The sequence below is a fragment of the Amblyomma mixtum genome, chromosome 3, assembly GCF_055824585.1.
Source record: "Amblyomma mixtum isolate Tamu chromosome 3, ASM5582458v1, whole genome shotgun sequence".
Lineage (NCBI taxonomy): Eukaryota > Metazoa > Arthropoda > Arachnida > Ixodida > Ixodidae > Amblyomma > Amblyomma mixtum.
In genome coordinates, this window is record NC_143014.1 from 305846494 (window position 1) to 305858225 (window position 11732).

Genomic DNA, 11732 nt, shown 5'->3' on the forward strand with positions numbered 1-11732 from the left:
TCATTCACGGGGGGTGACAACGGTCCCAATAAAAGGGACTTTCTGAAAATTTTAGAGCAGGTCGGTAATCTGGGCGGATGGCAGGAGAAACAGTTAGTCGGGATGGCGAGATGTAAGATGGTAGGGGCTGCTCTGGACTTTGCGTGGTTGGATGAGGAGGTGGCAGGCGTGACTTCGTATAAATCGTTTGAAGCGCTCGCGCTGAAATATGATACTGAGCCGGCGTGCAGGAAGTTTGAGAAGTTTCTAAGCGCCAGGCAGAGTGCTGGTGAGAATGTGCGCTCGTTCGCGAGCCGGCTGCGTAGGCTCGGAACAGAGGCTTTTGAGGATGTTGATGGCGATGACGAGTCGAAGAGAGAAGCGACGCGCGAAATCCTTAGGAAGCAGCTGGCCTCTATTTTTCTGAATGGGCTCCACGATCCAGTAAGGAGATTTGCTCTGTCACCTGATCCCAAGACTTTCGAAGGGGCAGTGGAGGTAGCGTCTAAAGAAGAGCAGTTAGAGGAAGTGACGCGCACGAGCACCGCGACTGTCCGACGTGTAGAAAGCAGAGAGGACACGGGTGATTTTCGTGAACGTCTGGATCGGCTGGAGGAGCTGCTCGTAGAAATCCTCCTGATACGTGAGGATCCTCCATCCGGGGCGACGCGAGAATTCAGTCGACGCGTCAAATCAGGCGCCTGCTTCTCGTGCGGCAGGTTAGGGCACATCTCACGTTTTTGTCGTCTGCGTCAGGTATCGCACGGGCACTTTTCAGGGCACTTGGACTGCTTCGAGGAGCGTACAAAGGAAGGCGAGGGCAGCCCTGAAGGTATCAAGGAGCTAGATAAAACATCTACTGAGGGCCGTCACGAGCGAGGATGTTCAGAAGCGGTAGTGAGCCTATGCACGGGCAAAGCAGGAGTTCGCGAGCAGAGGGAGACCAATCGCCATTAAGACGCGCTCAGCAGCGCGGCAGACGCCAGGGTAACCGAGGCTCCCCCTGTGATTGAGCAGACCCGCCTGTACGAGGAGCAAAGGAAAGATTTGTCTGTGCTAAAATTGATAAACGAGTGCGACAGCTCAGAAGGAAAACAGTCAAGATTGTACCATTTGGTCTCTTGTGGTATACTGCGTTTCAGAGAAAAAGCGCACGGCGCCCCAGACCGAGTAGTTGTTCCTTTGCTAATGAGGAGTGAAGTTGTGAGGTTATGCCACGATATTCAAGGCGGAGGACATTTAGGATTTCAAAAGACCCGCCGGGCGGTTAGCAAAGGCTATTTCTGGCATGGACTGAGACAAGATGTTGCAGAACACTGCAGAAACTGCCAGTAGAGAAAGACACCAATGGTGAGAGAATCGAATGGACCACCTGCTGATCTTAGTGGGACTTAAGGGAAGTCTGGGAGTTACCACGACCATTGAACTGTGCTCATGACTTCTACGGTTGCGTGTTTTACATAGAGGGCGGAGTTGTCCGCCGTGTGAAATTTACTCCACTGCATGGGGGGACAGAGGGTCCGCCCACATTGTGTCGTGTTGTGAAAGCAGTCCTTGTGCGCGAGGACGCTGTTTAGCAGTTTGACGTACTCTCGGTGTGACAATTGCTAGAAGATGAAGTTGCGAACATTGCGAGGTTCTGCTGGTTGTGAAAGTGAGGCAACCACGAATTTTTCACAGAAAATGTCTTTATAAGAAGAGGGGGTTGTGAAGGGCTGTGTACGGGAGGCCTAGGCATGGCCCAAAAGAACTCACCCCAGCGACTCGCACCAGAGACACTGTGTCTGGCTTCAAAATTATTGCCCTGCCCCATCTGCGAAGGCGGTTGTGTGGAATCCGGCGGCCGCATCAGAAAGACGGGCAAAGTAGCCAGAGGGCTAATGAGGAGAGGTCGTGCACGCGGGGAGCCCAGCGCAACCACAGACATCCCGGCGGCCGGTTTTCTGGTGCGCCCCAAATCCCCCCCCCCCCCATTTGGCGCGCAGACAGGCACGTTTGTGCGTTTGTGTCTGCGCGCATGCGTGCCTGGAGACGGCCTTACTAGCGGCGGCCCCGACAGACCGCGTAACGGCTTGAGGTGGCGGGGCAGGCCGGCGGCTGGCACCAGGAGGGCTCCCAGCAGAGGAGGCGAGACGCTGGTTTAGGGGAACTGTTGCCCTCCGAGGGACACCTGATCCCCTTTGACACATCCCCAACGGGGCCGCCGGCCTTCGCGTCGTAACGGCCGCGGCTTCGTGGAAAAATCGGCGGGCCCATATGGTCGGCTGCATCAGCAGCGACGGCGAAAAACCGTTGGGCGAGGAGGACACCGAGGGAAAGAAAGAGAATCCTCAGAGAGACGCGTCGGAGACAGAAGGGACAAATGAGAGAACGAGCAGGGACGGGCGAGGTGAACGGAAGCAGATCGGGGTGGTCTGTAGTTGGCGAGGCCGGACCTGAGAGGATCCGTAGCAAACTAACCGCCAGCCGCGACGCCCCAGAAGCCTGACGTCTCGACCCGTCATAGTACCGCTAGTCGACACGCCTGGGAAGATCCGACAGTCAAGACTGAAGCCCCCCGTCAGCGGTCGCCGGGCCAATTCGCCAAAACGTGGGACCGTCACCAGGCTGAGCGCCACCCCGCCAGAGCAGCCGACAGCGAGGCACCTGTTGGCCGGACTGCACCGACGCCTAATACAAGACAGCGGTGAGCGGAACCCCAGTTTCACCTTCAGGCAGAGAGTGAAAATAGAAGGTTGACTCGGAGGCGTTGTGTGTTGGCTCAATTCTCCTCGCTTCAGCAGAACCCGTAGACAGCAACAAATATTGTGTTGTATTGTGACTGACCCCCGACAAGCAGGAACGTCACAAGTGGGTGGGTGGGTGGGTGGGTGGATGGATGGATGGATGGATGGATGGACGGACGGACGGACGGACGGACGGACGGACGGACGGACGGACGGACGGACGGACGGACGGACGGACGGATGGATGGACGGACGGACGGACGGACGGACGGACGGACGGACGCAGCGTCCCCAGTCTTCCAATCGCTTTTTGCTAACTTCCGCCGCAGATTTAATTACATTACCACTGTTATCTCCAAACCCTGGGGCCTCAGGGAGAGTGAGTGTGCCTGCACTGACATCCGGCTGGATACTACCACATTTGAGTATGAGGTGCGCAATTGTTTCTACAGACCTACCACGCATCTTCTTCGCTAAATTTCTTTTGTAGCTGCGCATTCTAAGACACCCTTACCCAGCTTTAAAGAATTCTCATATAACAATTCCTCCTGAGCTGCCTTTTCCATTATTGATACAGTTGTAGAGTATGTTTCTTTGAAATTGAATGAATTTAATTTTTACATTCCGCGTTTTTAACTTGTCATTAAATGCTCTTTCTTTCTGCGTCCTCGCGTCCGGCATACTTACTGGTTAGTTTCCAATTTCTTTTCCGCCATTGTGAGTCAACTCCCTTTCTGTAAAAGTATTTAAATACCTTAGGTGCCCACCTGTTATTGTCCAATTTCCTGAGGCGTTCTGCATATAGTATTCTACTCTGAGCTTTCCGTGCTTCGAACGGTACCCAGCCCATATCCTCCTGTACTGCCTCGTTTGTAGTCTTGCTGTGGGCACTTGCTGCTAATCTTCCAACAGCTTTCTGATTTACTTCTAATCTCGACTGAACTTCTGCCCTTAAGCACACAACCACATTCCGGAAAGTAAGCCCCGGCACCATTATTTCTTTCCAAATACCTCTCAATAATTCGTATTTGTAGTACCCCCCTAATGCCCCATGTTTCATTACCCCGCCATCTCTTCGCTCTTTTGTCCTATGAGACTGTTCGTGCTTCTCCGTGTATATCTGCCCTTCATTTAATCATATCCGAAGATATTTGTTTAGGCCACTCTTGGTATTTTATGGCCTTGTATTGTAAGCACCTTGCCAGTTGTATCATTGAAAATCATTATACCTGACTTAGTTGCGCTAAAACTGAACCTAGGGAGTTTCCTTCGTCTCCACAATTAACCAGTTGGCAAATCTTCTCGGCTATCTGCTAGCAGTACAATATCGTCCGCATGCATTAAACCCGGGAGTCGTTGCTCAACATTTCCATCTAATCTGTTCGACAGGTATTAACCTAGATTACTTCCTTGTAGCCATCTTTCCATTTTTATCACATAAAGCATGAGCAGCAATCATGCCAACCTCCAGAGCCTCTTCTTCCCCAATTCGCAACCAAAACTTCCCTAGATTTCTCTAGATACGAAAAATAGTGTTCAATTATGAAAAAATTCATATTTATGCGTAGTTCAGCAGTTAGTTTCAACATGCAGCTACCCTTTTACCAGACCTTTGTGAGTAAATCAGCTGTAAATTTGAAATGAAGGATCTAAAATGAAGAACTCCTAAATGAAGCTACAAGATAAACCGTAGCGTTCTTTGGAAATTACAAATTAAAGGCTCTATAAAGTGTCTGTTTTTTTCTCCACTGTAAGCAAGATATTACTCACACCAGCGGGCCGTATCTACACCCTCCGGATGCCTTGTCCCTCGAGGTCTTCGCCATTGCGCATGCCCTCCAGTCATTTGCTCTCCTTCCCTCCCTTTAAGAGTACAAAGTCTACTCAGACTCACAAGCCGCTATACACCACATACAGAAACGCACCCTAAACCCTTCTCTCCAATAATAGGTCGAACGAGCGGTCTCCGCATTGCAGCCTTCCATCGTTTTCCTCCGCTAGGTCCCTGGGCATTCAGGGATTGACGGCAGTGAGCTGGCCCATCAGATCGCCCGCGACACACTTTTCCGGGCACCGTTGATCCCCTGGCCCAAGCCCTCGGAGGACGGTGGGAGACTCACCCTTCGCCGAACCATAAAAGAGGTCTACCTCGAGCTCCGCCTCGACAAACGCCTTTACCCTCCCCCTCATCCATCATTCACGGTGCCGGAGGCTCGCCTTCTCCGGCACATCCAAATGAAAGCAGTTATCACCCCGTCTCGCCTCTTTCTCTATCGCTATCCATCGGACCCATCCTGTCTCAACTGCCCGTATATCTATGCGGACCTGGCCCATTGCCTCTTCTATTGCCCGGCTGCTCAGCAGTCGGGTTCCAACCCCCGACCTTCTTTATCCCTCACCACCTGGCTCGACTAGCTTGGTGCTGAAGAGGAGGAAGAACAGCGACTTCTGGTCGCCCAGGTGGTCGACATGCTGGGCCTGTAAATTATGGCCGAATAAAGGTCTCGTACTACTACTACTAATGGTAAACATGCATCGGCATGTGGAATGAAATGGATTTTTTTTCCGTCATGTTGTGTCGGTTTAAACTTCAGCAGAAAGATACCACGTACAAAATGCATGGAGGTCGCTTGAGGAGCGTAGGGAAACTGCGATATGAAAGCTGCCTGTTCATTTGCTGCGATTTTTCTAGAGGGTGGCTGACGTAACAGTTTGAGTCAATTAAAACAATGAAGCAGTGATTGTTATAGCTTTTGTATGCCTCATGTGACCTCAATTTACTTTTTTCGCCGTGGTGGAACTGGGAATTATGGTTTATGATTTTGGATGGTCTAACCTCCAAAAGCGGCCCAGGCTATGAGGGATGAAATATTGAAGGGCTCCGGAAATTTCGACCACCTGAGGCTTTTTAAAGCGCACTGACATCGCGCAGAACACGGGCCTCAATCATTTCGCATTCGTCGAAATGCGAGCCCTGCTGCCGGGATATCGAATCCGTGTCTTTTGGGTCAGCAGCCGAGCGCCATAACCACTCAGCCACCCCGGTGGGTGAACTGGGAATTGTTCCCCTAGTTAGACTAGCTAAGATTTTCAACACGGCACTCCGCCCTTGTTCTGTTCTAGATATCAAAATAAACATGCAGATATGCTTACTAAATAGAAATTCCACATCGTGCAGCGAACTGCAAATACAGCGTGAGGAAGGGGCGCGCGAGTTCAGGGAAGGCAGTGGGGCGGCAGATTACAGCAGCGGGTGCCACTGGCCACGTCATACACGTCCGATTCCGTCCGTGTAAAGGCTGGTTCACATGCATGCAAGCGACTGAAAATTGAGCAGCGCAGCGCAGCGAAAAACTTGTAACTTGCTGGAACAACACCGCTCTGACTGCTGGAGCCGCCGCGATGGCTCTAAACAGCTTTTGCGCCGCAGCAACAAAGCGTTTTCACTTGCATGTGAAACAGGCTTTACTCGAGTGCGCGGCGGTGTTGTAGAGGCCTCCGTCAGTTGTAGCGAAAAAACAACGAAAAGCTTTTACTGTCCTCCCAATTTGAGAGAGTGAAAAAAAGAACTCTCCGAGCAAACAAAATTTCCCTAGGTTACACAAAAAATCTCTTTTCCCCTAAACAACGTCCAAATTCTCTTGATCTAGGGGAAAGTTCCTGGGGTTGGCAGCACTGATGAGCAGCAAGGGGATAGAGGATAACCTTGCCATAATCATTTGTGCACTAATTACCGTACTTTTTATCCCTTCCCATGTAATTTCAACTGTATTATTTTTGTATATTTCCTGTAGAAAATCAGTTACCTCATGACCGATACATTCATCTTTTAATATGTTCCCCATGCGTTCCCTGTTCACGTTGTCATATGCACCGCTTATGTCCAGGAAGGCTGAATACAGAGGTCTGTTTCCCGCCTTTGCTATTTTTATATAAGCACGAACAGGCTATCACTTAATGTCTACACCTTCTGAACCGGTTCTGAAGTTTCCGAGTATCCTATTACTTTCTACCGAATACTGCATTTTTAATTTCACCATCTGCATTGCCAGCCTGTATAAAACAGATGTTATGGTAATCGGTCGGAAGAATATTATGTTTATCTTATCTTCTTTCCCTTTATAAATTAAATTCATTTTACTCTGTCTCCAGCTGTGCGGAATTTGTTTATTTGTTATGACTGTCTCCAATGCTTTTATCAGCGTTTCCTTGCGTCTTGGGGAAATTTCAGTTTCAGCTTTATTGGAATTTCGTTTATCCCTGCGGATGTGGATTTAGGAATATCTGCTTCAACCTTTTTCCATTTAAGACTAGTCAGTTCCAAGCTGTTCTCTATTGTGTTGTCCTGTGTTGCTCCCTCATTTTGGGAGATTACCCTATCGTCGTTCCTAAGCGACGCAGCTATAACTGGTTTAGGTTTGGTTTGGTTTATGGGGTTTAACGTCCCAAAGCGACTCGGGCTATGAGAGACGCCGTAGTGGAGGGCTCCGGAAATTTCGACCACCTGGGGTTCTTTAACGTGCACTGACATCGCACAGTACACGGGCCTCTAGAATTTCTCCTCCAAAGAAATTCAACCGCCGTGGCGGGGATCGAACCCGCATCTTTCGAGTCAGCAGCCGAGTACCATAACCACTGAGCCACCGCGGCGGCTCGCAGCTATAACTGATGTAATGTAGTTCACAGCATCGTCTCCCTCTAAACATTTTCTCTCAGCATCTTGAATCTGTTCCTGCTTTCTTTGACTCGTTTTACCCAGCCAGTTTATATTTTTTCCAGAATTTTCGTGCCCCCTTTAGTTGCATCACGAACTTCAGCAAGCCAGCGATCAGAGGGGTGCATTATCCTAGCCTGGACGAGGACCTGCACTTGCTGTTTCTTTTATGATAAGATTACATTTTTGGCCGATTTCCTTACCACGCGGAAAAGCAGTGTTGGAGCCGCCTGGTGTTGAGACCTCTGCTTGTGCATGCGCGTCCTTTCTTCATGATCGGTCTCCTCAACTCGGCGCGCTCCACAGCCGTGTAGTCGGGCTCTGGCGGGGCCAGAATATCTTACCGTGCGAACGCAATCTTCTTCCGTACATTGCTCTCGCCGTGGTTCAGGTACACAGCGTCAACGGCCAACAGCGTGAAAGCGTCCTTGCATAGTAGGCAGGCGAACGGTGTGCTGGCTGTATTGCTATACCAGGATGTGTCTGTGCGGGTCCAACAGCTACACATTGCCCTGTTGATTAATGCTAGAGGGGAACAAAGACCAGGAAGTTGCACTGTTGGACGCAATTTTTCGGTCCTGAGTATGCTACGCATTACGAGGCAGCGCATTAGGGGGCACGCCGCCGCAAATCAACCGGTCTTACACAGGCATTTTCTTCTGCAGGTTATCTTACCCCGGACCACCGCATCTGAACAGCTCTACTTTGACTGCTCGTGCCCTTTCGCGTTGCACGGCAGCCACCATTTCGCCTGGCTGCCAGCCGAGACTGAAGACAGCCCCGATGATAACAAACTTCACCTGCATACGCGATTCCTGGCGATGAACGGGTCCTTCACCTGCCAACAAAATGCCGCTACCACCACCAGAACTGCACGACCACGTAAGCCGCTGCCCTGCTGGAGCCACTTGGGCTACGCCGCCGCAAATCAACCGGACATGCTTCTACAGGTTATCTCACCCCGGACCATCGCATCTGAAGAGCCCTACTTTGACTGCTTGTGCCCTTTCGCGTTGCACGGCAGCCACCATTTCGCCTGGCTGCCAGCCGAGACTGAAACAGCCCAGATGATAACAAGCTTCACCTGCATACGCGATTCCAGGCGATGAACGGGACCTTCACCTGGCAACCAAATGCCGCTACCACCACCAGAACTGCACGACCACGTAAGCCGCTGCCCTGCTGGAGCCACTTGGGCTACGCCGCCGCAAATCAACCGGTCATGCTTCTACAGGTTATCGTACCCCGGACCATCGCATCTGAGCAGCGCTACTTTGACTGCTCGTGCCCTTTCGTGTTGCACGGCAGCCACCATTTCGCGTGGCTGCCAGCCGAGACTGAAGACAGCCCAGATGATAACAAGCTTCACCTGCATACGCGATTCCTGGCGATGAACGGGACCTTCACCTGGCAACCAAATACCGCTACCACCACCAGAACTGCACGACCACGTAATCCGCTGCTCTGCTGGAGCCACTTGGGCTACGCCGCCGCAAATGAACCGGTCATGCTTCTACAGGTTTCTTATCCCGGATCATCGCATCTGAACAGCTCGACTTTGATGGCTCGTGCACTTTCGCGTTCCACGGCAGCCACCATTTCGTCAGGCTGCCAGCCGATACTGAAACAGCCCAGATGACAAGCTTCACCTGCATCCGCGATTCCTGGCGATGGACGGGACCTTCACCTGCCAACCAAATGCCGGTGCCGCCACCAGAACTGCACGAATACACAAGCCACTGCCCTGCTGGAGCCACATGGGGCACGCCGCCGCAAATCAACCGGTCATGCAGAGGCATTTTCTTCTTCTACAGGTTCTACTTACCTGGTGCAAAATGTCTCCGCTCTATGACCGTTTCTTGCTGGCGATGTCGTGCCCCAAAGACACCACTTATTCCTGTCGAAGCAGTATATGTATTGCTGGTTTCTATTGTCTGAATGCTCACCTTACTTGCCTTTTGCTCGCTTTGTCCGGAGATGCCAAACTAAACCCAGGTGCTGCCGAGAACGACGTCCCTCTGTGCTTAGAATCAATCTCTCAAGCAGCACTACGCATCGAACTGAGCCAGAACACATTTCTATATGAGCTTGCCGTGCTTAGATCCGCGCAAACTACCACTGAGGACTCTGTACGTAGGCTTTCATCGCGCGTTCAAATCCTTGAAAAAATCATAGCAGTCAACCCTGAAAGTGGCGCTGCTCCTACAACCACCTCTGACTTCACTAAGCTTTCATCTGACTTTAAACTATTGGCTGATAAGTACGACGATGCCGAGAATCGCTTACGTCGCTCGAACCTGTTATTCTTTGGCATCACAGACGATTTCGGCGAAACTTGGTAACAGTCCAAAGCTCATGTTTCTTTTCGCTCCGAAAAGCTCGAAATTTCAATTCATAACCATGAGATCGAACGTGCGCACCGATCGGGTAGCTTCGAGGCAGGCAAAAACCGTCGAATCATTGTCACGCTAGCACACTTCAAAGACAAATAGAGAATATTGCTTGCCTGGACGAAGCTTACAGAAACAGCATTTTCTGTTCGCGAAGATTATTCAGCTAAGGTTCGATTAGCTAGAAAGAAACTTTTCTCTTACGGTGAGCAAAGCAAAGCATAGTTCAAGATTCGTTTCGATAAGCTACTCATCCGCAAAAAGCATTTCGTCTATCGTGCAGATGCGGATTCCGTAGTTGAGCTGAAACCATAGGGATAACTGCAAGTGCCGCGGGACCCGCAATCTCATATCTTTGAAGTCCTTCTCAGTACCCACGCCCTATTGCAGCCGATCATAAAACCTTGGGTTTTGCTAACAAATCTTCGAAGTTACTTGCGTTAAAAGGAAATAGTTGAAGCCCTTCTTGATGACCACCGCACCGACATCGGATTATTCACTGAATCTTGGCTTACACCTGATATTCAGGATTTCGAACTATTCCATCACAATCAGTCATTTCACGTGTACAGGCGAGACAGAGCAGACCGCAGTGGAGACGGCATCCTTGCTCTGGTAAAATCAAGCCTTTCTCCTGCCCTAGTTAGTATTACCAGCCATAGTGAAATATTATGCATTAAAGTCTTTTTCCTCTCTTGTACCAACATACTAGTTGCATGCTACAGGGCCGCTGACAACGATCCCTCGTTTATTAATGACCTTCACTCTGTTCTCGAGGACCTACTGTCTCGTTTCCCTCACGCCATTCGTGTACAGTCTGTGGGGACTGCAAATTTCCTGACATCGATTGGTAAAACATGACTGTGTCATCTCGGCAATCCAAACACTTTTTAGAACTAGTCCTTACCTTCAACCTTTCTCAGGCAGTGTGTGTCCCAACGCGAGGTTCAAGCATTCTCGATCTATTCCTTGTTTTCTATTCCTTGACTCAATTCATCGAATCTCTTTCGTGTACTAGTGGACTAAGCGATCATTGCCTCATATCTTTCAAACTTTCCATCGAAATCCTTATCCACCTACCGTCTATTAAATATATCCGAGATTATACAAAGGCTGACTTCGCGAGCATTAACGCCCATCTCGAAGATTTCCTTTGCGCGTTTGGAATTTACAGACACAAGAAATAGGTTAATGAAAACTGGTGTCTTTTAAGAAAATCTTTTACATCTTGTAGACACTTATGTCCCGCTTATCTGAATCCGAGGGCACGCCGGTAAACCATGGTACTCAAATGCGCCGAGGAAATTATCTCGAAAGAAGAAACGCTTTTCCGCAATGCCAAGTAATCAGGATGCGCTGTGAGGTGGCAAATACGTCGATTGCCTACGCGAATACACACAGCTATTACGCTCTTCCAAAAGAAAATTTTACTGCCACGACCTCTTGGACATAATAAGGGTGAACCCGAAAAAATTTTGGAACCTACTCATGCCGAATAAAAACCTTTCCTGTAATATTTCTTTGGAGGCGCGAGAAGGCTCCGATATTACAGATTTCGAGCGCTCCGGCGTAATGAACACGTATTTCACCTCTGTTTTCACACATGAGCCAACAGAAAGCAGCAGCTTTGCCCTGCCTAACCTTAATTATCCACCTAGCCAGGCCACCTATTGTCATCATATCAGAGGGAATCTCAAATCTCATTGACAATCTGAAACCATCCACTTCCCCTGGGCCGGACAACACCCCCACCAAGATCCTCAAAGGAACAAAACACGTTACAAGCCAAATCCTACAACTTATTTTCACTCAATGTCTCGAAACTAACTGACTTCCGGAGGACTGGAAGATAAGCATAGTTGTGCAAATTTTCAAAGCTGGAGATCGCACCGACTCCTCGAATTAGACCGATTTCATTGATAT